This window comes from Scardinius erythrophthalmus (assembly GCF_964197995.2).
Source record: "Scardinius erythrophthalmus genome assembly, chromosome: 16".
Taxonomy (NCBI): domain Eukaryota; kingdom Metazoa; phylum Chordata; class Actinopteri; order Cypriniformes; family Leuciscidae; genus Scardinius; species Scardinius erythrophthalmus.
The window spans coordinates 34,476,956-34,499,044 of record NC_138236.1 but is presented as its reverse complement, the minus strand read 5'-3'; positions in this window follow the sequence as shown (position 1 = coordinate 34,499,044).

Below are 22,089 nucleotides of genomic sequence, written 5' to 3'. Positions count from 1 at the left end.
ACTCCAAGCAACTACCTAGAACACCCAAGAAACTGCATAGCAAAACACCTAGCAAGTGAAAGATTGCTTTATGCTGCACAGTTTGATGGATTAGTGTGAAGAATAGATTTGTGGCTGCACAAATGGATGTATTGCACATATAAACAGTTTACTGATATTTTTCTGCCCAGCTTGAAATCGCATTATACGCAATAGTAAAGTCTAATATTGGTACGCTCTAAATCAGAGTACATAGTGGGTATTAATTTGCAAACAATATGCTGAATGCAATCTCTCACAAGGAATTTGGACAAGTGTGTCTGACACGACGGTGTTTCGTGTAGGAAATATGGACTGATTTTGTGACAAAAGGGAGATGGATAGATCCTAACCCAGAAGTCACTGCAGAACTCATAATAGGTGAAATCGACACCGGAGAGAAACCAGGTCAAGGTGGATCCTTTGCCAACTGCAATTTCTCATAGCGTTCAGTTTCCACATACTCTAGCCGTGCAATAAATGTTCACTTCACAATGCAAACAAGATTTCCCATACATCACTGCCACTGAGAGTAAGTTGTCCGGAATGAGACTTTAATGCTGAGTGAGCGTTTTCCCTCTCCGAGCCCAGGGAAAATCATTTGAGCCAGGGAAATCCCAGACGATACCAGTGTCGGGGTCAGTCTCGGGGTCACGTAGTGAAAATCCTCTGGCGCATGCTTTCCGTTTCTCCGCACACCCACTCAACAGCTGATTCTAGGTCTGTTTATACGAAAAGTCTCTCAGGATTCCCAGAAGACCTGGAAAGCCAGCCGGATGGTATCAGCAGAAACAAGACTCTGGTGGAAAACAGATTCTGCTGGCTGAGGCCCAAAACGGCATTATATTATACATCCAGGTCTGCACAGCTATAATGCGTCACAATAAGGACAGAACATGTTATTTATGCAGAGGAGCGTCTTGTAAATATTCCAGAGTAATATATCTACGTAAACGTGGAATATTTGTCATAACAGTGGTGCGCACGCTTGATGTTGTGACTGATTAATGAGTTGTGCGTTGTGTTGAGTGTCCGATGCACTAGCAGTTATATCTGATAACCTCACAGATTATCATGGTGATGAATTTCAGCAAAAGACAGGTGATAGTGAGTGATACACACAGATCAGTGACGGGAGAGTGAAGACGAGCAGCGTTCCCTGCCAGAATCTCACGAGTCTGAGAATACTCATAAAATGACAAGTGAACAGCAAAAATTGTCGCTTGCACTTTAGTATGAAATAGTAGCCTATGTAGTATACTAGTTTTAAGAAGTTTACAGTAGCACATGCAGTATATGTCATTGTACATAGAACTGTAATGCCTTTGTTCTGAGACTGAGAATGTTGATCTACATTTATGGAGACTATTATAAGAATAATCAAAGTGTAATATCATGACGCCCTCTGATGGTGAAAAGGGAGAAGCACTGAACATGCACACTAACAGAAATCCATGCACACTGTTTGTCATTAAGATTTATTTTTTTTTTTTTTTAAGAAATGATTACTTTATTATAAAAATCAGCATATTAGTATGATTTCTGAAGACTTGTTAAATCTATCTATCTATCTATCTATCTATCTATCTTAGTCCTCTGCTGGGGTCAAATGAATATCTTGGGTTGGTTTATATTAGGTTTGACAGCGGTTCAGAGGCTCTGATCCCTTTGGTACGCACGGGGCTGAATCAGACCCCCGAGGGTCCATCACAAAGAGCTCTAGAGTTTCCGGATCAATCCATTCTGCACTGATTGCCTGAGATCAATACGGACAGCGGCACTATGGGAAATATACAGTTACAACCTCTGACAGGATCCAGCATCCAGTGACAGAACTGAAGGAGAAACAGTCCTCCTGTTCTTCAGTCTCGTCGTGTGTCCGAGCGGTAATTTGCTGAAGAAATCAAACAAAAACGCCATGCATCCGCACGGCTTCTCCTCTCTTCCTGTCACGTGTCTGTTACTGGTCGGAGAGTGTAAACCATGGGCTTTCACCCTCTCGCTCTTATTCTGACAAGTGACAAAACGTATTCGTCTGTCTTATTGTCCTCTAACAAGTCCGTCTCTCCCAATAACAGAGACGCAGTCATTAGCGATGACCGAACAGACAGAGAGAGACCCCAAAAACGGGAAATTTGGAAGGAGAAAAGAAGGAAGCCAGCGATGCACAAAGCGCTTAAGCGCACTCATTACCGCCGTCCTGATAGCAGCAGGCCATCGTGGGATTTTATAATTTCTGCCGGCATTATGCACCAGCGATCCTTTCATGTTCCGTCAGGGATCGGGGCTTGCAATTCTAATACGACCGGCGATGAGGAAAATATGCACATACATTTAGCATTTAAAATCTCCACGGGCTGAACAGAAGAGAGACAGGCACATGTCATACGACATATTGTGCGAGGGAAGAGGCAGAGAGCCCCTCCATAAATGATTCAACCATTTATTTATCAGCAGTTTATGTCTGCCCCGGGCGGCTGCCATGGCAATATTAATGACTTGGCCCCGCCACATTTGAAGTGAAAAGGTCACGGCTGTTAGACTCCCCAGTTAAATCTGAGGCCTACTGTTTATTTAACGCTCTAAAGTGCTTTGAGAGGCTGGGGAAGGGAGGGAAGTTTATCTCGCACACTGAGACAGACACACACACACACACACATAGAGAGAGAGATGTGACGTTTTCATGCTGTATTGACAGAGCTCCTAAACAACGGTGTCTTCTGGGGTTGAGGTTCGACTTGCTTTTGACCCTGTTTCTTAAGGTTTGGGTCTACAGAGAAATGACTGGTATGAGAATTCCCCACGTCGCTCTGTTGAAACAGACACTGAATGCTGAACGGCACACTTCGGCTAGAAGGCAGTGTATGCAGTTAAATGTTTAACTTACAGGGTAAATGATCTCCATTGGCCATATTTGACTACATTAGTGGATTTAAAAAAATGCTAGTGCCTGTTATAAAGCGCTTCAGTGGCCTTCAAGTGAAGTGGTAACACTTTACAATAAGGTTCATTAGTTGACATCAGTTCATGTCTTAACTAACATGAAATAACCATGAGCAAATTAGTATTTATTCATCTTTGTTAGTTAATACAAATACAGCTGTTCATTGTTTGTTCATGTTAGTTCACAGTGCATTAACTAATGTTAACAAATACAACCTTTGAATCTAATAACGTATTAGTAAATGTTGAAATTAATATTAACTAAGATTAATACATGCTGAAGAATTATTGTTCGTTCTTAGTTCATGTTAACCAAGGTAAACTAATGTTAACAAATGAACCTTATTGTAAAGTTTTACCAGTCAAGTTAAATTTATTAGAATAGCACGTTTTACAATACACTGACTGTTTCAAAGCAGCTTTACAGAAAATCATAATGCTACTGGTTATAATATCTGAATATATTCATGCCTCATGGTTGCATTTAGCAGACCAGAGCTGTGCAGTAATATAGTTTACATTGTTTATATCATTGCACAATCAATTTACTATATAGTACTGTATCGCTTCACATACTTATCCAACATAATATAAAGAGCTGTGCGATAATATAGTTTACATTTTGTGATGATATAAACAACCAAAATGAATGTGTATGTTTCAAACTATATGATGGGAATCAAAATTTAAATTATATTATGTGTGCTATAAACTACATGATGTGATTTAGATATGTCAGTTTGTTAAGTCGTACATGTAAGTCCAACATGTTCTGGAACAACATTCCAATCAACCAATCCAAATTGAGGGACAAGTTTACAGTTTATGTCAAGTTCAGGTTTGGTGATTTTACATTAGTAACCTATCTTTTCCCTCTGATTTTATGGATCACTTAAGGGTAGGGTTAGGTTTAGTATAGGGATAGGGTTAAGACCAAATTTACAGAGAGGACTGTTATCCCAGGATAAACAAAATATGATCCGGGAACATGTCTTACTTGGCATGAATGAGTCAAAGGACTAGAATAAAGCTCTCAATCAAAACCTGTAAAAGTCATCCTTTTCAGTACATGCACATATTTTGCAGCATGAATGCAGTTGGTTTGTGTGGCCAGCAGAGGGCAGAGCTGGACTATGTGAAGCGCTGGTGTTATCTGAGATAATTAAGAGAACATCTCTGTTTGCTCACCCGCACAGAACATTCAAGATCCCTTTGTGTGGCCTTATTAATTACTTAACAAACACAACTAGAGCCTCCCCACTCCCTCAGTAATTACTACAATGGGCACAGTACAGTCTTCATGCACAAACACATGGATTAAATCCATTGTTGCAAATAAAGAAAATTAAGTAAATAAAACATATATGGGTGGAAGAAGATATTTTATAGCTGCTGTTCATGGGAGCTGATTGTAATGGCATAATATGTGACTCACAGTTTAAGTTCATTGTGTTCCATAAATATTTGCTTCTGGAATAATGCATCCTTGACAAACTCTAGATGGAGTTTGACGTGCTAGATGACGTGCTTTCAAGCCTCAAATAAAGCATCCAGAACAGTGCAGGCAATCAAAACACCTGAGTTTCCCTCAACAACATCACCAATGCTCCGTTTGCTCATGTTCTACCACATTTTTTTTCAGAAGAAACGTGAATATTTCATATCCCTGGCAGATTTCTCTGTCTCTGTCAGTCATGTTCTCGCGTGTTTATTCTTGCTGCATTCTTCATAATTAATTTTGTCAAGCATAATTACATTTTCATGACAGAATTTTTAAGCGCGATGAGAAGGCAGATTATTTCCTTGATAACATTCCAATTAAAATGTTTGTGTCTCTGTTTGTTTACTTAATTAAATATTGACACAAGCAGCCCAAACTGATTAATGCCCAAAGCCCTCGTTCCGTTCGACGCTCCGAGATTCCGTTCAGACAGAAAACAAACATGTCAACAGATCTAAACGCGAGTCGCAAACGACAGAACGGATGCGTTTGTGTTTGCTCTGCGGTGTCTCGCATGCGGTTCTGCGGGAAATAAATATCGTTTAAACTCGTTTTGGATTCGGCCAAAACAATCTCTCCTGAACACAGAGATATTGCAGTCCAGGAAGTGTTGTTTGGTTCCCGCGGGCTTCCGACTAGAGCAAAGCGTCTGTAATATTTCACAGCGCTCGGGGCTGTGCAATCCCGGCCTATTGATAAAGCATCCGTTCCCTCCGCTATGGGCTCAGACAAACTCCAAATAAAACCGAGCTGGCTTCACTACAAAGCATTTAGTGAAGGGTAACTGTATTGTAGGAGGAGAAGCTGATGTCAACATCCCTGTAAATTATTTTGGAGCGGTATAAAACACAGGGTATAACAGTGGTCGGTCGGATGGTGGGGGGCGAGAAGCTGAGATCTAATGAGGAGAGATCAGGCCTGGAGGACAAACAGAGACTGAAAGAAAGAGAGAGACCAGGAGCTTCAGATAGATGAGGCTGGAAAGTCTCTGAACAAAATACTATTTGATGAACTATTGTAATCATTGGTTGCATTATTCTAAGGTATTAGTTTTGGATGATTAAAGGAATTTAGTCATTTTTGTAAGTCTTGACTGTAAAAACTATTGGACCGTGTCCAGAAAAACACACACTGACGGGCATGTCGTGACTTTAAAAGGGGTACGTTTTCACAATGCCTTATTGTTTGCAGGTTTGCGATGTGTCTTTTGCATTTAAGACACATTTGAAGTTGAGTTTCGACCAGTGATTCTTAACCTCTTTGATTCCAATTCTCCACAACAATAATGGAAGGCCCAGTGACTTTTTCTAGTTAAGACACGTTTTCCAGTTGTTCATTGGATTTAATAGATGGGGATTAAAGCAAAAGTTGACTTAAAAATGAAAATTCTGTCATCATACTTACTGAATTTCTTTCTTCTGCTGAACACAAAGGAAGATATTTTGAAGAATGAAGGTAACCAAACAGTTGATGGACCCCAATGACTTCCATAATAGGAAAAAAAAAATACTATGGAAGTCAATGGAGTACATCAACTCTTTGGTTACCGACATTCTTCAAAATATCTTCCTTTGTGTTATAAAAATAAATAAATTCAATAAATTCAGAATTTTCATTTTTAAGTCAACTATTCCTTTAAGAATAATGATTTAAAAAAACATATTATTTCTACCTGCTAAAGTATTTTAAAGCTTGGCATAACTAGAAACATTCATGATGAGAATTTGAGTTATAAACCACACATTTAAAACTACCTCATATGGCTTTTCAAGACTGGGAATCCTGATTCTTTATATAGCCTATATATATACAGTATATATAGCCTATATTCCCAAGTTTGTGGATCGGACTGATCTCATTGTTTGTTTTTGCATGCAGCCACAGTGAGGAAAAGGCAATATAAATAGTTTTTATTGTTGTATGGTGTTTATATGATTTAGCAGTATCTTCAATGGCACTAATACTAGAAATAGGCTTCTATCAGAGGATTTTAGTATTTGCTGCTTCTATTTGTTCAAGAACCATGAACAAAATTCTCAGTGTCATGAGAATCATTTGGCTACTATTTTTTTATGACACCGCTTCTGAATAATAACAGTGTATTTTAGATGCAGGGTCATTTTATCTTTCTTTCTTAGAGGACTAAACAGAACAGACTGAATGTGATTTCCAAGCCCATCTGAACGGAAAGAGCTTCACTATTTTTACAACCCTGTGATTTCTCTCACAGTCCAGGTAGCTCATATTTATGTAGATGAATAATTAAGGAGCTATTAAAAGGGCCCATATTCATGCATTGATGGAAGTGACATTAATATTTTAATGTTCCTCTACCTGGCTTTGCATGTTCTCTCCACAGATCATTTAAAGTCCATTTTGGTGGCAGCATCCCTGCATATCAATTTTCAATATGGACCCTAATGCCATCTCTTGTTCGTGTCACAGCGAATAGCTCGCACAGTAACGGGTGACACATATTGAATGTCTCCCAGTTTTTCATCAATTATTAGTTATTCTAACAAATGATTGAAAGACGTGACATGATCAAAGCGCATCATCATGGCCATTTCGCTCAATTGTGGCACGTTGTGAAAAAGTTCACCTGATCTAATCCGCCTCGTGTCGCTCGTTTAGAGTGAGCCGTCGACCGATGTTAATTAGCGCCGGTCGTGCACGTGTGCATGCGTGTTTTGAGCCGTACGGCTCGGACACTTGCTGCCAGAATGCTTGACAGTTGTTTAAGAATGGGAGCCCTTGCTGCTGTCAGTTCATTGAACAGTTTATTTTGCCCGGCGCTCTAATGAGGTTTATTTACTCGTCAGCCCCGCGAGCTGCCTGTCTGACATATTACGGCCTGCACTTGCAAACAGAGAGAGAGAGAGAGAATATCAAAGTGTCCCTTATTAAAAGCAGCCGCGGCACATTATTAGGCCTTACAAGGGCAATCTGAGGGTCCAACCTGAAAGCTGTCAGCTCGAGGAACAGTCGCCATCCCTGATTGCTTGTAGTCCCAGCAGGTGAGCTGACCCCCCCAGACCCGTTAAATTACCCCTCCCTTCCTCTTCTCCCTCGGCCCCCGCCCCGTCACTATCTCACAAGACATCCAGACTCCCGCCTGAACCCCAGAGCAGGGCTACCATTAAAACAGTTTTCTTAATTGAAATGAAGCTGAAATACAGTAAAATAAAGATATTAGATGTAGCCTCTAATTTTTGTTCAGTTTAAAGGGATGGTTCGGAGTAAAATCAACGTAGGGTCCTTTGCAAAACACCCCCCAGAAGCCTTTTTTCCCTTGGTCGAACATTATTAAAGTTAGAGCTTATTTAGAAAAATTAGCCGGATGGCTTAGTGCAGGCGCTAATGGATCCAAGGATGTATCCCGTAAATTACCCCACTAATAATGCCCAGAATGGCACCAAACTTCTACAGTAGTACAAATAGTTTCTGTACTCATAAAACGAGGCATTGGAAAGTTTGTAAGTACATTAGGAGTTTATTTAAATAACAGTTGCCTGATGGCTAATGCTACCGCTAACACAATCGCCGAGGTCACTTCAGTGATTTGGGAAAAGCGTGTAAAAGTCTTTTGGACTTTTGGAATTTTCATCACCAGGGAAAAAAAAGTTTCTGGCAGGGGGTGTTTGGCTCGAGGTCATGGTGCAAAGGACCCTAGGTAGATTTTACTCCGAACAATCCCTTTAAGTTGGAACTGGAAATAAAATAAATAAAAATAAGGCTGAGCAAAAGCTAAAGCTGAAATAAATAAAAACAAAATAAACTAATAAAAATAAAGGTAAATAGGAATATTTAGTGCTGTCAAATTGATTATTCGCATCTAATATAAACAGGGCGGTAGTTTAATCGGTGACCAAACATCATGTAACACCGGTAACACAGCCTAACACAGCAAACCCTATAGCCTATACCATATATGCACCCATATATACAGTGCTATGCATACGTTTAGACACCCATGCTAAAGTTGACTAAAAAGAGGAATAAAAAATCATCTTTTGGAAATTGAACTTAATGCCTTAATTAAAAAAATTAGGAAAAAATACAACCTTTAAGGACACCAATTTTCTTTGTGAATGAATAATGTATCGTAAATAAATAAATGTTCTTCCTTAAAATACAGGGTGCATAAGTCTGGGCACCCCTATGTTAAATTCCCATAGAGGCAGGCAGATTTTTATTTTTAAAGGCCAGTTACTTCATGGATCCAGGATACTATGGTGTCTAAACTTATGCATAGCACTGTATGCACACACACACACACACACACACACACACACACACACACACACACACACACACACACACACACACACACACACACACACACAATATATATATATATATAAACACAAACTTTTATGTTAGATGCAATTAATCGCAATTAATTGATTTGACCGCACTAAAAATACTCTACAATGGTGGTTCCATTTGTTAGCAAGAGTAAACTACATTTTTAGCATTTATTAATCTTAATTTCAACATTTCCTAATACATTATTAAGAAAAAAATCTAAAACTGAAAAATAAATAAATAAAATCTAAATAGTAACTAATATATTATTAAATCAAAAGCTGTATATGTTAATATTTAATGGAGCTGAGCTAACATGAACTAACAATGAACATTTGCATTTTTATTAACTAACAATGTATTGCTCATTGTTAATTAATGTGCTAACTACCCTTGACTAATGGAGTATAGTTGTAAAGTGTTACCAAAAAACTAGTAAAAATAATAACAAAATTATCTTAAAAAAAGTAGATAATTATTTTTTGTATTTATAAGAACCCCAATAACAGTGGAGGAAAGAAAGTGCGGCATTAATAAATGTGCAGAGCACTGGTGTATGGAGATTAATAAATAAACAGGAAGACATAAGAAGGCGCATTATTAGTATAGAGCGCTTAATGCACTTAAGCACTGGACAGGACTGCATGCTCTTTCTGATCGTACCTGACTCTTCCCGCAAAGACCCCATTTTCACTTTGGCTGTTAGTGCACCATCTCCCACGATTAATCTTGCAAATCAAGAGTGATTTTCGACAGAGAGGCTCTACAATGTAACTATTTGTGAGCATGCGATATCCTCCGGCCCGCTCTCTTTGTCGAGGCTAAACATGGAAATGAAATTTCCCTGGTGATGAATTATTTGGCAGGTCTGTATTTACCCGCGGTCTAGGTACGAAATGGCATCCGGTTCAGACTGCGGGAGACGTGGCCGAGCGGACGGTGAGAGCGACGACTTCTACATTTAAATCACCTTTTACATCCATATTTAACCGCCTGCTCTGTGGCCTTTATTAGAGCGAGGGGCTGCTGCTTGTAGCTGCTTTCTTAACCGGCTGGCTGAGGGGATGTAAATGTGGAATAATGTAGCAGGACCAAATTTGCATGGTCAAATGTCAAAAAAATGAGCCCTTCCCCTGAGCCTTGTCAAGAGGAATAACATAAGTGGCCTCCTCCACTGCCAGCATGCCATTATCGGTTAGTTCAAGCTGTCATCACTGACTGGGAAAAAGAAATGGCGGTCATTATCTCAAAAAAAAAAAAAAAAAAAAAAATGGAGTGGAGGGGAATATACGCTATCTCCCTCCCTCTCCTTTTCTCCTCTCTTAACCTCTCTGACAAGATTTCACTATGCACAGACATGTTTTGTTGTGCACCTCATGGCTGTGTGCACAGGTCCGCTAATGCTAATAGCTACAGTCAGTGTCAGTCTCACCCGGGGCGTCGCTGATGCACAGGAAGTCAACACGATATTTCAAGTAATCGCTTTATTTCAGGCCTATAACGCCGTTAACGTGCCAGGAGGGCCAATTTACTACAAGCGGCACGAATAATTAAATATGCAACTGGTAGGAAAGCAGGAAGAGAGCTAGAGCGTGCTGATTATGTGGGTCCCGCCAGGGGAAGCAGACACAGTCAAGCAATTAGATAATACGTTTAAAGAGCGGAAAATCTGCGGCTGCGGGGACAATTAGCCAGAACATCAACCGACCACATATTTACCTCTGTAGATAAAACTGAAAGGGCTTTCCCCCTCCCCCTCTTATAAGCATTCAATCTCTGATTGGCCTGTTCTGGATAACCATGTACTTTCTATTAACAGGGTGATTTTAGTAGCGCAAATCCTCTATGTGGGTAGGTGTTTTATAAAACTATTAGATAGATGATGAATTATAATCTGACAAATGAATGTAGCTAGTTTTAATGCATACAATATTTTGTCCCCTCAGATAATTTGACCTTCTTGGCTATATTTAAGAATTAAAATAGGCCTACAATCATTTTGACAATTTGATCTGAATATTCAATTTATTGTTGTAAACTGATTTTAATTTCCAAAAATGTCATGTTTAGCTCTGCACAACCCTGATTAGTCCTTATTATAAAACATATTGAAAATAACTAAATACAAAACAACATTTGGTTTCAATCTCAGTCTTGGCTCAATTTTTAACCCTAGCTGGTTGAAATTATTTTAACCACTGTGTTTTTTATTTTATTTTCATGCTTCTTCAACTTTATATTGGTAGTAAATAACAGAAGAACACTAATGTTGGCCAAAAAGTTGGACAATCAGTGTATTTACCTCCTTTTTTACATTGCGTTTGTTAAAAAGTGTTTTTTCTACTTTCTACTTGAGTTAAGTGCGTAAAGAGAAGGAACACCAACATTCAGTTAGCATACTTTCAATTTTCAATTTACATTTATGTGTATAGCGCGTTTCACAATACATATCATTTCAAAGCAGCTTTATAGACAAATCTCTTACAATTTTTAGTAATCTGTTATCAGAGCCGACTGTGTCAAAGTAATGTACAGTTCTAAGACAATACAAATCATGCAGTTAGCTAATGTCATGTATTCATTTAGGCAGAAACAATGATCTCATTAAAGCAATTATTCCAAGTTGTGATCAGAATGACTACAATATATAGAAGTGCATCAGATTTTGTGTGGTTGTTCATTTGCCCTTGAAACAACCTCTGACTAAAACACACAAAAACATACATATTGATGCCCAAGAATAAGATTTTAACATGAGGAGTTGGTAACAAACAAAGGCTTTATGGGCCATTGGCGGAGAAAACAAATCCATGAATTTTTAAGAATGTGGATGTTTGGGAAAGAAAACAAACAATGAAAAGCAAACCAGCTCCATTGGGGAGACAACAAATACCATGAATAATATTCTGTGAATAAACTGAAGCAATCAAGATGGCATGTCTTTTCACCGGCAAGTGAAATGAGTGTCCTTGACAGAAGGATGAAAGCATCACAGTGTCCGAAGAGATTAGCATGTTAGCATCACCTTCAGAGCATTTCACAACACTGCAATGCCTTGAATTTGGCTTTGAAGTAGGACACACTTGCCTGGACAACAACTCATAATTGTAGAAATGCAAGTATTATCCATAAAATATAAAAAATTCCATTCTATTATGGGGCTCACATGTACAAATAATGCAGTTTAGAAGATTTGCAACATTTGCAGTGATCCATTTAATGATTTAATGACCTGCCAGATTAAACACACAGAGATTGTCTTATATTGGGGAGATGAGAGGGTCTGTATCTCTACCATTGGAGAAAGTGTAACGGCTAACTTGGATCATGTGACACACCTCAACCTATCGTGTAATGGCAATGACGTCAGTACCCACAGTTCAATGTTTTATGACAGTCAGTTACAGCTTACATTAATCAGTTTGTTGTGGATTATTATTGTGTCTTGTAAATTAATGTTTTATATTTGGTGTAATATCACTAGTAAACGTACAGTAGGACTGCATTGTTTGTGGAATGTGCTTTACTGCGGGAAAAAAGAGCGTTAATATCTCTGTTAAAAGTACTAGTCACTGTAGGGCGCATAAATTTACATTCAAGATTACACTAAAAACTTATTTGTAATTTAATACATATTTAATTCATTAAAATGTAATGTATTTGTCTTTACCTTCATTAATTAAGAAGAGTTACATCATCATTAGGCACACAGCAGTCATACATCATTACAATTCAGGTAACCTGGCAGTGATAGAAAGAACACTTCATTTTTTATTTTCATTAAACAGCATACAACATAACACAATATTTATAATTCAGTTATATATATATATATATATAGGCTATATATATATATATATATATATATATATATATATATATATATATATATATATATATATATATATATATATATATATATATATATATATATATATATATAGATAGATAGCAGCGCCTGGATGTTACCCTCTGCAGCAAGGGTGTATTTTTTCCACACATGGCTTCTCCATTTTGGCCTAGTTTTTTCAAAAAAATAATGACACAGTGTAATATGTCATGTGTTGTTGTTCATTTGAGGTATTAGTAAGGTAATTACTATTATACTATCATTATAAGGTAATTATAAGACATGCCAAGGACCAGATGATTTTTAATTATGTCCTGATGCATAAAACCATACTGTAGAATTCAAAATGGTGTTTCATCAAACCATCAAGAAAATGATATCAATCAACCACTCCAATCAATCTCCTTATGTACAAAACCATAATAAGTGTAAATGTAAAGCTTTATAGATCTGCACTGTAATATAGCATCATCTGTGTTCATCACAGTGGGTTATGGAAACTTAAGACAATCATATGTTTACATAAAACCAGGGATTCTTTTATAAACTCTATGAGCAAAACCCATCACAGTTTTACAGTGCAAATAATACAATTTCAGTCAATAAAAGTTACTTGAAATATTTGTATAAAAATATATTGATTGATTGATTGATAGATTATGTTGCTCTAAATGTGGCGAGGAAAGCCTGTATCTGTGGCAGACCCCTGCTGTACCTGTGCTGTGCCACATTACCTAATGGATTCAGATCTGCGCTGCAAGGGACGATATTCAAAGTGTCATCTAGACACACCAGCTGCACATTACCTTGACAAAATCAGCCTCTGTAAATTAGCTATCGTCTGCATTATTAAAATAACAAGGAATATTTCATTGGACTTGGCAAAAATATCTTCCCTAATTGTCCACTTTATTCAGAGTCCATCCAGTCAGCTTCTGCTATTGGCTTGCAGATTTCTCATGTCCCATTAGGGGGAAGTGGCACTGCAGTCCAAAGCGTCCTCATTTATTTTAATAACCTGCCGAGGAAGACATGAACATGTTAAAGTTAGACGACTCCGACATGACGGGGAAGTAGCTTGTCAGATCTGCGCAAGAGTGTCTTTTTATAGGCCTCTCTTTTTTTCTCCACATCTTTTGAGTATAAGGATTTGATTGACTAATTATTACAGGACAATGTGTGCTGGTGTTAAGATTGATACGGTTTTCAGATGATCTGCTCCTGCATCCTGCAGTTTGTTTCACAAGGATATCCATAAACTATCCATTAAACTCACACTAGAAAAAAAACGTTGGTATTCAACAGACATTAAATCTTCTCATCTAAATCATATTCTTAAATGTCCTGTGATTCAAATCAATTTTGCGCTCTATTACGGACTTTGTAGTGAGTTCAGCTAATTAGTGAGAGAAGGAATAAGGTTTATCATTAGCTCAACAGTCCCTAAATCCAGAGATTGTTATTTAAATAGGCTTGAAAAGCCCGATTTCATGGTAGCTTGATATTCCTACTGCGACAAAGACACACGTGGGTATTTTTCCAGGATCTGGAATGAAAGAAGATTCCCATCCAAACTGGATGTGTGTCAAATAAAATCAAAGCCTGGCCTCTTGTTTGATCGAGTCTGACTTTCAGCCATCAGGCGACCTGTTGACAAATGAAACATCTAAATAACGTTGAGGGAACGCTGAGGTGTAACTGTGTCATCGAGGACTTGGAAAACAAAGACGCATTATCAGTCGAGGAGTAAACAAGGCCTAATCCTGCCTCAGATCTCAGTAAATAAATGCCGGTGGTAATTCACCCATAACTCCTGCCTCCAGGTTAGCCTGTTTTCTTAACGGTGTCTGTCAGATACTAATACCATGTAAATGAGACACTTCATGGCTTGCAGAAGCTTCCTCTAAATCCTCTGTCATTCTTTTAACCGCTGCACTCTAAGAGACCAATATCTATTTTCATCTGGCCTGATAAGATCTCCTAAGGATTTAAAGATGGCTGCCTGTCCGTCGGCCTGGACTTTTCGCTGTGATCTAGGGCTTTAGGGAGTTCTCATTAGGCAGCGGGGCTCGGATCGAAGAACCTAGTTCTGGCTAGTGGATTTTTAATCCTCTGGTGGCCTGTGTTGGGAGCAAGAGTTATTTAGAAACTTTGATTAGCCACAGTGGTGCACTTTGATTAAGAAAACTTCAGACGATTGAGCAGCGCTGTGATTCGGGGGGAGGAAGGGTGTCTACACAAGCCTGAACAGAGCTGGAGATGCTAGGAGTGAAAGGCTTTGTCCACAAGCTGTTGCCTCTCCTCCAACTGACCTTCCGTGCCTCTGAAAATCAGTGTAAACAGAAGGAAAGGGCAAAACTTCTGCTGGTAACCGAATCATTTAGTTGGGCGCTTGTCGTTATGAGATGAAGCTGGGAGCGACCAATAATGTCAGGGTTATGTTAGTCTTAAAAATCTAGTGGATTTGTAAATTGACACCCTGTACTGATGCTTTAAATTTATGGCATTGTAAATTTACTGCTACCACTTGCCAACAGATCAGCTTTATGTTTGCTCAGATATTTTAACATGATATTTTCCTGATTTTCTAAAGAGTTTGTTGAAGTAATGATCTACATAAAAACAAGTTAAAGCTTGTTAACATAAAATACAAGATGAGACAAGTAAAATGCATTGTATTTAGTACAAAGTTAAATACCTGGACAATATATTTAATGTTGTAGCATTTGTGCTATGTGCTATATAGTAAATAAAGTGGACAGAGGTAGGTCTTGGAACACCTGACCATTACATGAACAGGGACTTTGACATTGACAATTTCACAATGTTAAATACATAGATACTAATATGGAGCTATAACAGCTTTCACTTTTCTGGGAAGGCTTTCCACAAACTTCTGGAGTTTTTCTGTGGGAAAACCCTCCCCCGGACAACAAGCCAAATGCGCATAATCTTTACTCAGTTTAATATGATGTAAGTGTGAACTCGTGAAATGTTCAATTTAAAGGGATAGTTCACTTTGAAATTAAATTTTGGTATGCTTTAGCTTACCTCAAGGGCATCCAAGATGTACAGTAGGTGTCTTTTTTTCCGCAGTAGTTTCAATTTTGATATTTTTAGGTCAAACAGTTCTTGTCTGACAGTCATATCATGTAGGTCTATGGTCACGGTCTCAAAGAGCATGCACAGAGTCCAAATTAAAACAATTTTCCATCGTCCAAATGAAACAATTCCCCATCGTAAGTACACATTGATGGCCTAAGACACGAAACGAGCGGTTTGTGTGAGAAAACGAACAGTATTTATATAGTTTTTACCTCTTGTTCACAGCCACGTCCAAGTGATCTGAGGGCGCGGGCGCTTCCTGCTGTGTGACGTGTGCGCAGACTGGTGCATAGATAGATATACACTAGATGTCGCCTTAAAGACATTCGTTCCAATGAACTGCCATAGACAAGGCGACATCTGGTGTAAATATATCTATGCACCAGTCTGCGCACACGTCACACACCAGGATGCGCTCGTGCCCTCAGATCACTTGGACGTGGCTGTGAATAAGAGGTAAAAACTATATAAATACTGTTCGTTTTCTCACACAAACCACTTGTTTCGTGTCTTAGGCCATCAATGTGTACTTACGATGGGGAATTGTTTAATTTGGACGATGGGTAATTGTTTTAATTTGGACTCTGTGCATGCTCTCTGAGACAGTGACCATAGACCTGCATTAAATGACGGACAGACAAGAACGGTTTGACCTAAAATTATCAAAATTGAAACTACTGCGGAAAAAAAGACACCTACATCTTGGATGCCCTTGAGGTAAGCTAAAACATACCAAAATTTAATTTCAAAGTGAACTATCCCTTTAATGTCCCCGGTGGGCCAATAAACGAACAGTGTATGATTATGACTCATTACAGCATTACAGGTCAGAAGTCAGATTGGATTGGATCAAACAGAATATTATCCAGTTCCATCTGGTTGAATATTGGAGTCACACGGGTATGGAGACGGGTTTGTTGAGGATCAGTGCCGATGGCTGTCGTGTCGGTAAGGGCCTTCACAGGGGAGATGCGTTGTGGTCGTGTCTAGGCACAGGTCCTCCATCTGATCTGGATACGGCCCGGATCCAGCTGACTGCATCATGTAGTGTAATTTGAGAAATAAAATAAATAACTTTACTTTACTTATTAAAGAAATTATTTATGTTCAAATGATTATTTGTCTTTATACTCATACCTGCGATTAGTGTGACCATTTTGATCTAGTTTATGGCCTTATGAATTAACTGCTTTATTTTCGTCATCTTCAGATGGCGTCAAGCCGTCTATACAGAATTACTTCTGTACAAAACCAAATTGTTTCAGTAGACACTAATACCTTGTGGAATTATGTAGGTTGACTTAAGTATGTACTTTTGTCTTGTTCCGAATCCTCACAGGATAAGAAAGTGAATATCAATCAATTAAATTGGCTGTTCTAAGTAGGTCTTTCAGTAGATGAAATAGCCTGAATATAATTGTGAGCAATCAAGCATTGAGCTCTGTGCAGAGATGGTGGAAGAGCAGTCTGGGATACTGTAAGCGTAAAGTGTGTAATGTGTTGGGAAGCCCATGGGGATGGCAGTGAGGAGAACGTCTATATCTTTAAATTGTGTTTAATTACCATCAGCTCCCTGTCTTCAAGCTTCAGAATTACCTCATGAAATCCTTATGAAGGCTAATGACACATAATAATGGCTCCAGAGAATTCATGGTTAACTTAAAGAAAGTCATATCATATGCATGCTAACTGTGAAGCTATGTAGTACTCATCTCTGAGGCAGAGGCTCTGCAGAGATACTGTACACAGCATATAGTATATAGGATAATGGGCCATATCTTTCTAACCACATTGAAGATCTGCTCTAGAATCTGAGTAAGCATGGGTAAACATCACTCACAATTTCTTTAGAAAATGTAAAAACCTAGTTTAATTTTGAGGCATTTCTGTATGTTTTAGATATTGTGATTGTAGAGCTTAATGCTAAAGATCAATAATAATTCTGTACAACTCTACACTTTTGCTTAGAGTCTGATAATACATGATATTGAGTATTAATGTTTAAAAATAATCTAGTGTCCCAGTCCACAGTTATTTTGCATATTAAGTATAGGAATGTGATTGTGTTTCTGGCTTTGTCTCTACCAAATCTTACTCTCTGACTTTAATGTATTCAGTGGCAGTGTTGTAACCAAATAAAAAGAACTCAAATATTTCCTTGACACCTAGAATAATGTACTCGACATAATTATTTTTCAAATAGATTTTTCACTCAAATTGTTCAATGATTTTTTTCTTGAATATGCATATCTTTAAACACTTTTTTACAATAAGATTTTTATTTAGACACTATTTTCCTGTTTATTTTCTCTCACAGATGATAAACATCACTTTAAAGGGTTAGTTCAGCAAAAAATGTAAATTATGTCGTTCCAAATCTGTAAGACTCTCGTTCATCTTTGGAACATAAATGAAGATATTTTAAAGGAAATTTGAGCCAGTTCTGTCCCTCCACTGACAGTCTACGCAAATATATTTTTTACGCTTCATAAAGTTCATAAAGTGATCATAAAATGAATCCATATGAATCGAGAGGTTTAGTCAAAAATTTCTGAAGAGATATGATCGCTTTGCATTTCAAACAGATTGAATTTGGGTTTTTATTCACATATAAAGATTGATCAGCGAACATAAACAGAAGCTCAACTGTACATGAGAATGAACCCCAAACTCGTACGTCAAGCAAGCATGCTTGAGCTTCCATTTTTTTTATAACTGACGTGTGCGTTGATGAATGTTTAAATGTGAATTAAATCTGTGCAAATAAAGCGCACAGTTACTGAAGTTACTTCAGAAATTTTTCTACTAAACCATTAAATTTGTATGGATTAGTTTAACGATCTCTTTATTAACTTTATGGTAGTTGCGTAGCTGTCAATGGAGGGACAGAAATCTCTCCGATTTTATTAAAAAGATCTTCATTTGTGTTCCGAAGATGAATGAAAGTCTTTCGGGTTTGGAACGACATGTATAAATTATAACAAAATTTCCATTTTTGGGTGAACTAACCCTTTCAGCTTCACAAAAATAATCATAATGAATTAGAATTTTAAATATTTTAAATATTCTCATTTTAAATATTTTCATAAAGGAAGTGTAAAATTATATTCCAAATCTTAAACCACTAATTCTGGCCAAGATTGCAGTATTTGCAAGTATTTATTTACTCTTGCTCCTATATATAAACCTATAGCATCACTATAGACCTCCTCAGAGACTCTATTTGCACAAATTGTACAAGTTTTGTCTGACACATTTTTGTATACATTTATTGACTTGACATTGTACTTTTTCATGAAAAAATGTGTTATATGTTAGAAAATATTTGTCCTCAGAAAAGGTTAAAAATGAAAATCAATCAACAATACAGTTCTCTCCACAGAAAGAAACACTTGTGTATTCTGTTTGTTTTGATCAGGTGACCATAGGCTGGAAACAATTGCTGAGACCAGAACGAACAATTGTGTTATTGAGTCTAAAGATCAGATGTGCAAAAACATCTACATCAAAGAATGACAACACTTGATAATTTTCATGCATGATTTCATCAATACACACAAAGTGCACATTAATGCTTCAGGCCAAACCAAGATATAATTGGCGCTCTTACAACTGCAGCAAACTGTTCATTTGTGTCGAGTATCTCAGAATTTCCCAAAGTCACACGAGACCTGAAAACTAGTGCAAACATGAATTAAAGATCTGACTTTCAGTTGTTAAACTTAAAAATGACGGTGACGCTGATTCAAAGAGCATTAAAATGGCAGATCTGTTCAAACAGCATCCAACTTTTTAAGTATGTGTCTGAAAGATGTTCCTTCCTGTTTACATCGGGAACACTGGTACCTTTAAACCCAGTTAAAAGCAGCCCGTCAGCGCCAATTAACAGCTTCACGAGTGCCATCCAATCAGTAATGACACCCGACACACCAACAAACAAAAAACCGACAGCAGCTTTCAAAGGCCGATGGTGCGAACGATGGTTCGTCCTGTCATCCTTCTCATATGCTCTTTAAATATATGTGCGTCCTCCCTCCGGTGCGCCGTGCCTTTGATATCGCAGGGGTTACAAAATCATATCTTGCCTTTGAAAAGCAATTTCACGGGGGGAGAGGGATTTGTATAAATATTCCCTCGTTATGCGTGCCACGGGCCAGACGATTCTGATGCGGAAATTGCCATAGGCTTCTAAATAGCGATGCAAAATTGATGACTGCGGGGCCGCTGCACTGGTGTCAGGCAGTCGGAGATGCAACGGCATGAGGACATCAAGGCCGAGGCACGGCGATCAGGGATTTTCTCGTCCCTCATCTGAAGAGAGAGCGAAGTTCTCGACGAGTTCTCTCTCTCTCTCGCTCGCTCTGCTCAAAGGACTTAACAGACGAGAGCTTTAAGAGGCCAGAGAAAGAGGGTCAGACAAGAGCCTAGCGCTTATCTGCTCTTGACCACACCATCTTCTCCTCTCTCCTCTTCTCCTCCTCTCCCCCATCTTGATGGCTATTGGGGAAGACTCTTCAGATAAAGCCGTCTAATGAACATGCAGGAACTTTACTGCGTTAAGCATCGGAACATCGAAGGCGGCTTGAACTTTGACTCGTCTGCATTAGTGTTGAGGCCTTATCAGCGCTGGAGACTGCAGAGATTAGAGACTTCCTAATGAAGTGGAGGGATCGGAAAGGTTTTAGCGCTGCCAGAGTGGATTGCTTCCAACATTTTTCACCTGTTATCGCAGGTATCCAGATTGCTGTTGTGAGGCCAGGACTTCTCTTAGTTTCAGGTCACTGAAAAAAAAAAAAAAAACTCTGGTTGGATCAAAGAGTGAGTAGTTTGAGCACTGCTGACAGGGTGCTCAATGACCTTTAGTTTTCACAGTTTCATTGGGGGGGTTTGTTATTGGAGAATAACAAAGTCACAAGTCGAACTGGAACCTGAGTTTCCCACTTGAGCACCAAGGCTGAATGCATCTAGAGTAAATTCTAAATGCTGCAAGCTGATTCTTTTTTTCATTTTGCTGTTTTAACTTGCAATCAACCAATCAGAGAGTTAGAACAAATCAGATGGTATGATCTATGGTATCCAACAATCACATGACACAATAAGAACAAGGCCACCAAACAGACCACTAGCCTTTTTTTATTATAAATTTTTCTTTTTGTTTTCAAGTATTTTTGTCTTTTTCATGGGCGTTGTTGGTTTTTTTGAAGTTGCACCAGAATAGCCCCATAAATTCATTACAAATAACAAATAACAGCAAATAACTGTTATAAAATAATAAACCGTTTAACAGCATTATAAAATGCTCATTAAAATAAAAATCCTAATTTAGATTTTTAGTGTGATTTTTAGCTATTCTAGTGTTAATAATATACTATTATATTAATTATTAATATTTTGTATTTGCTATTAAGCTTTAATTTATTTTTATTTCAGTTTTAGTTTGAGTAATTGTATTACTTCAATCTAAACTTTTTTTTATATCATTTAGTTCCCAAGGCAACATTTTATTAGTTTCTATTATAGTTTTTCATCCAATATTTATATTTTATTTTATTTCAGATTTATTTCAATTATCTGAAACTCTTTTGCAAAATTCACTTTTATATTGTTTTTGAACATAATATGTCTCCACAGTGTGTGGACACAACCACCCTATCGTGGTAAAAATCCATCCACTCGTTCAGGAATGTTCTCCAATGTGACGTAATCTGATGTACTGTAATGATGTAATCTGTTTAGCTCCTCCCCTCAGTGAGCTGTACACAGTCCGCCATGTTTATCTCCTCGCCAGAGCATTTAACAGCAGCATCCAAGTAAGAGATGTATTCTTATTAAAGCTACTAAAGTAATTAAATCAAGAGCAGTAAGTGATTTTCTGTTTTTCTTTTGTTGTTTGATTCAAATTCACAGCATATCCAGTAGTAGGTACTGTATATTATGCCGCTGTCACTTTAAAGGTACAATATGTAAGAATTTTGTATCAAAATATCCCAAACCCACTTCCACAGTGTTATTTCTTTCAATTGTGTACTTCCATTATTCTAAATGTTTCCAAGAATTTGTAAATTCAGAGAAATTCACAATTTTAAAAAGTGCCCGTCCCTGTTCACTTGTCGCCTGTCAATGACGTAATATCTACATTATCCCTGGTTTCCGCTTGTACTGCCATAGTAACCATGGCGACAGACGTGGACAACTGCGGAATGTTTAGCGACAAGCTGTTGTTGTTTCGTTCAAACGTTATGGACCATGGAGAGCAGACTTTGGGACAAAAGGAGAACTAGAACGAGGATCAATGTCAGCGTGGTGTTTTCGAGATGCTGAGAGCTCAACATCCGTGACTAACTTCGACTTGACAGAGACGCCG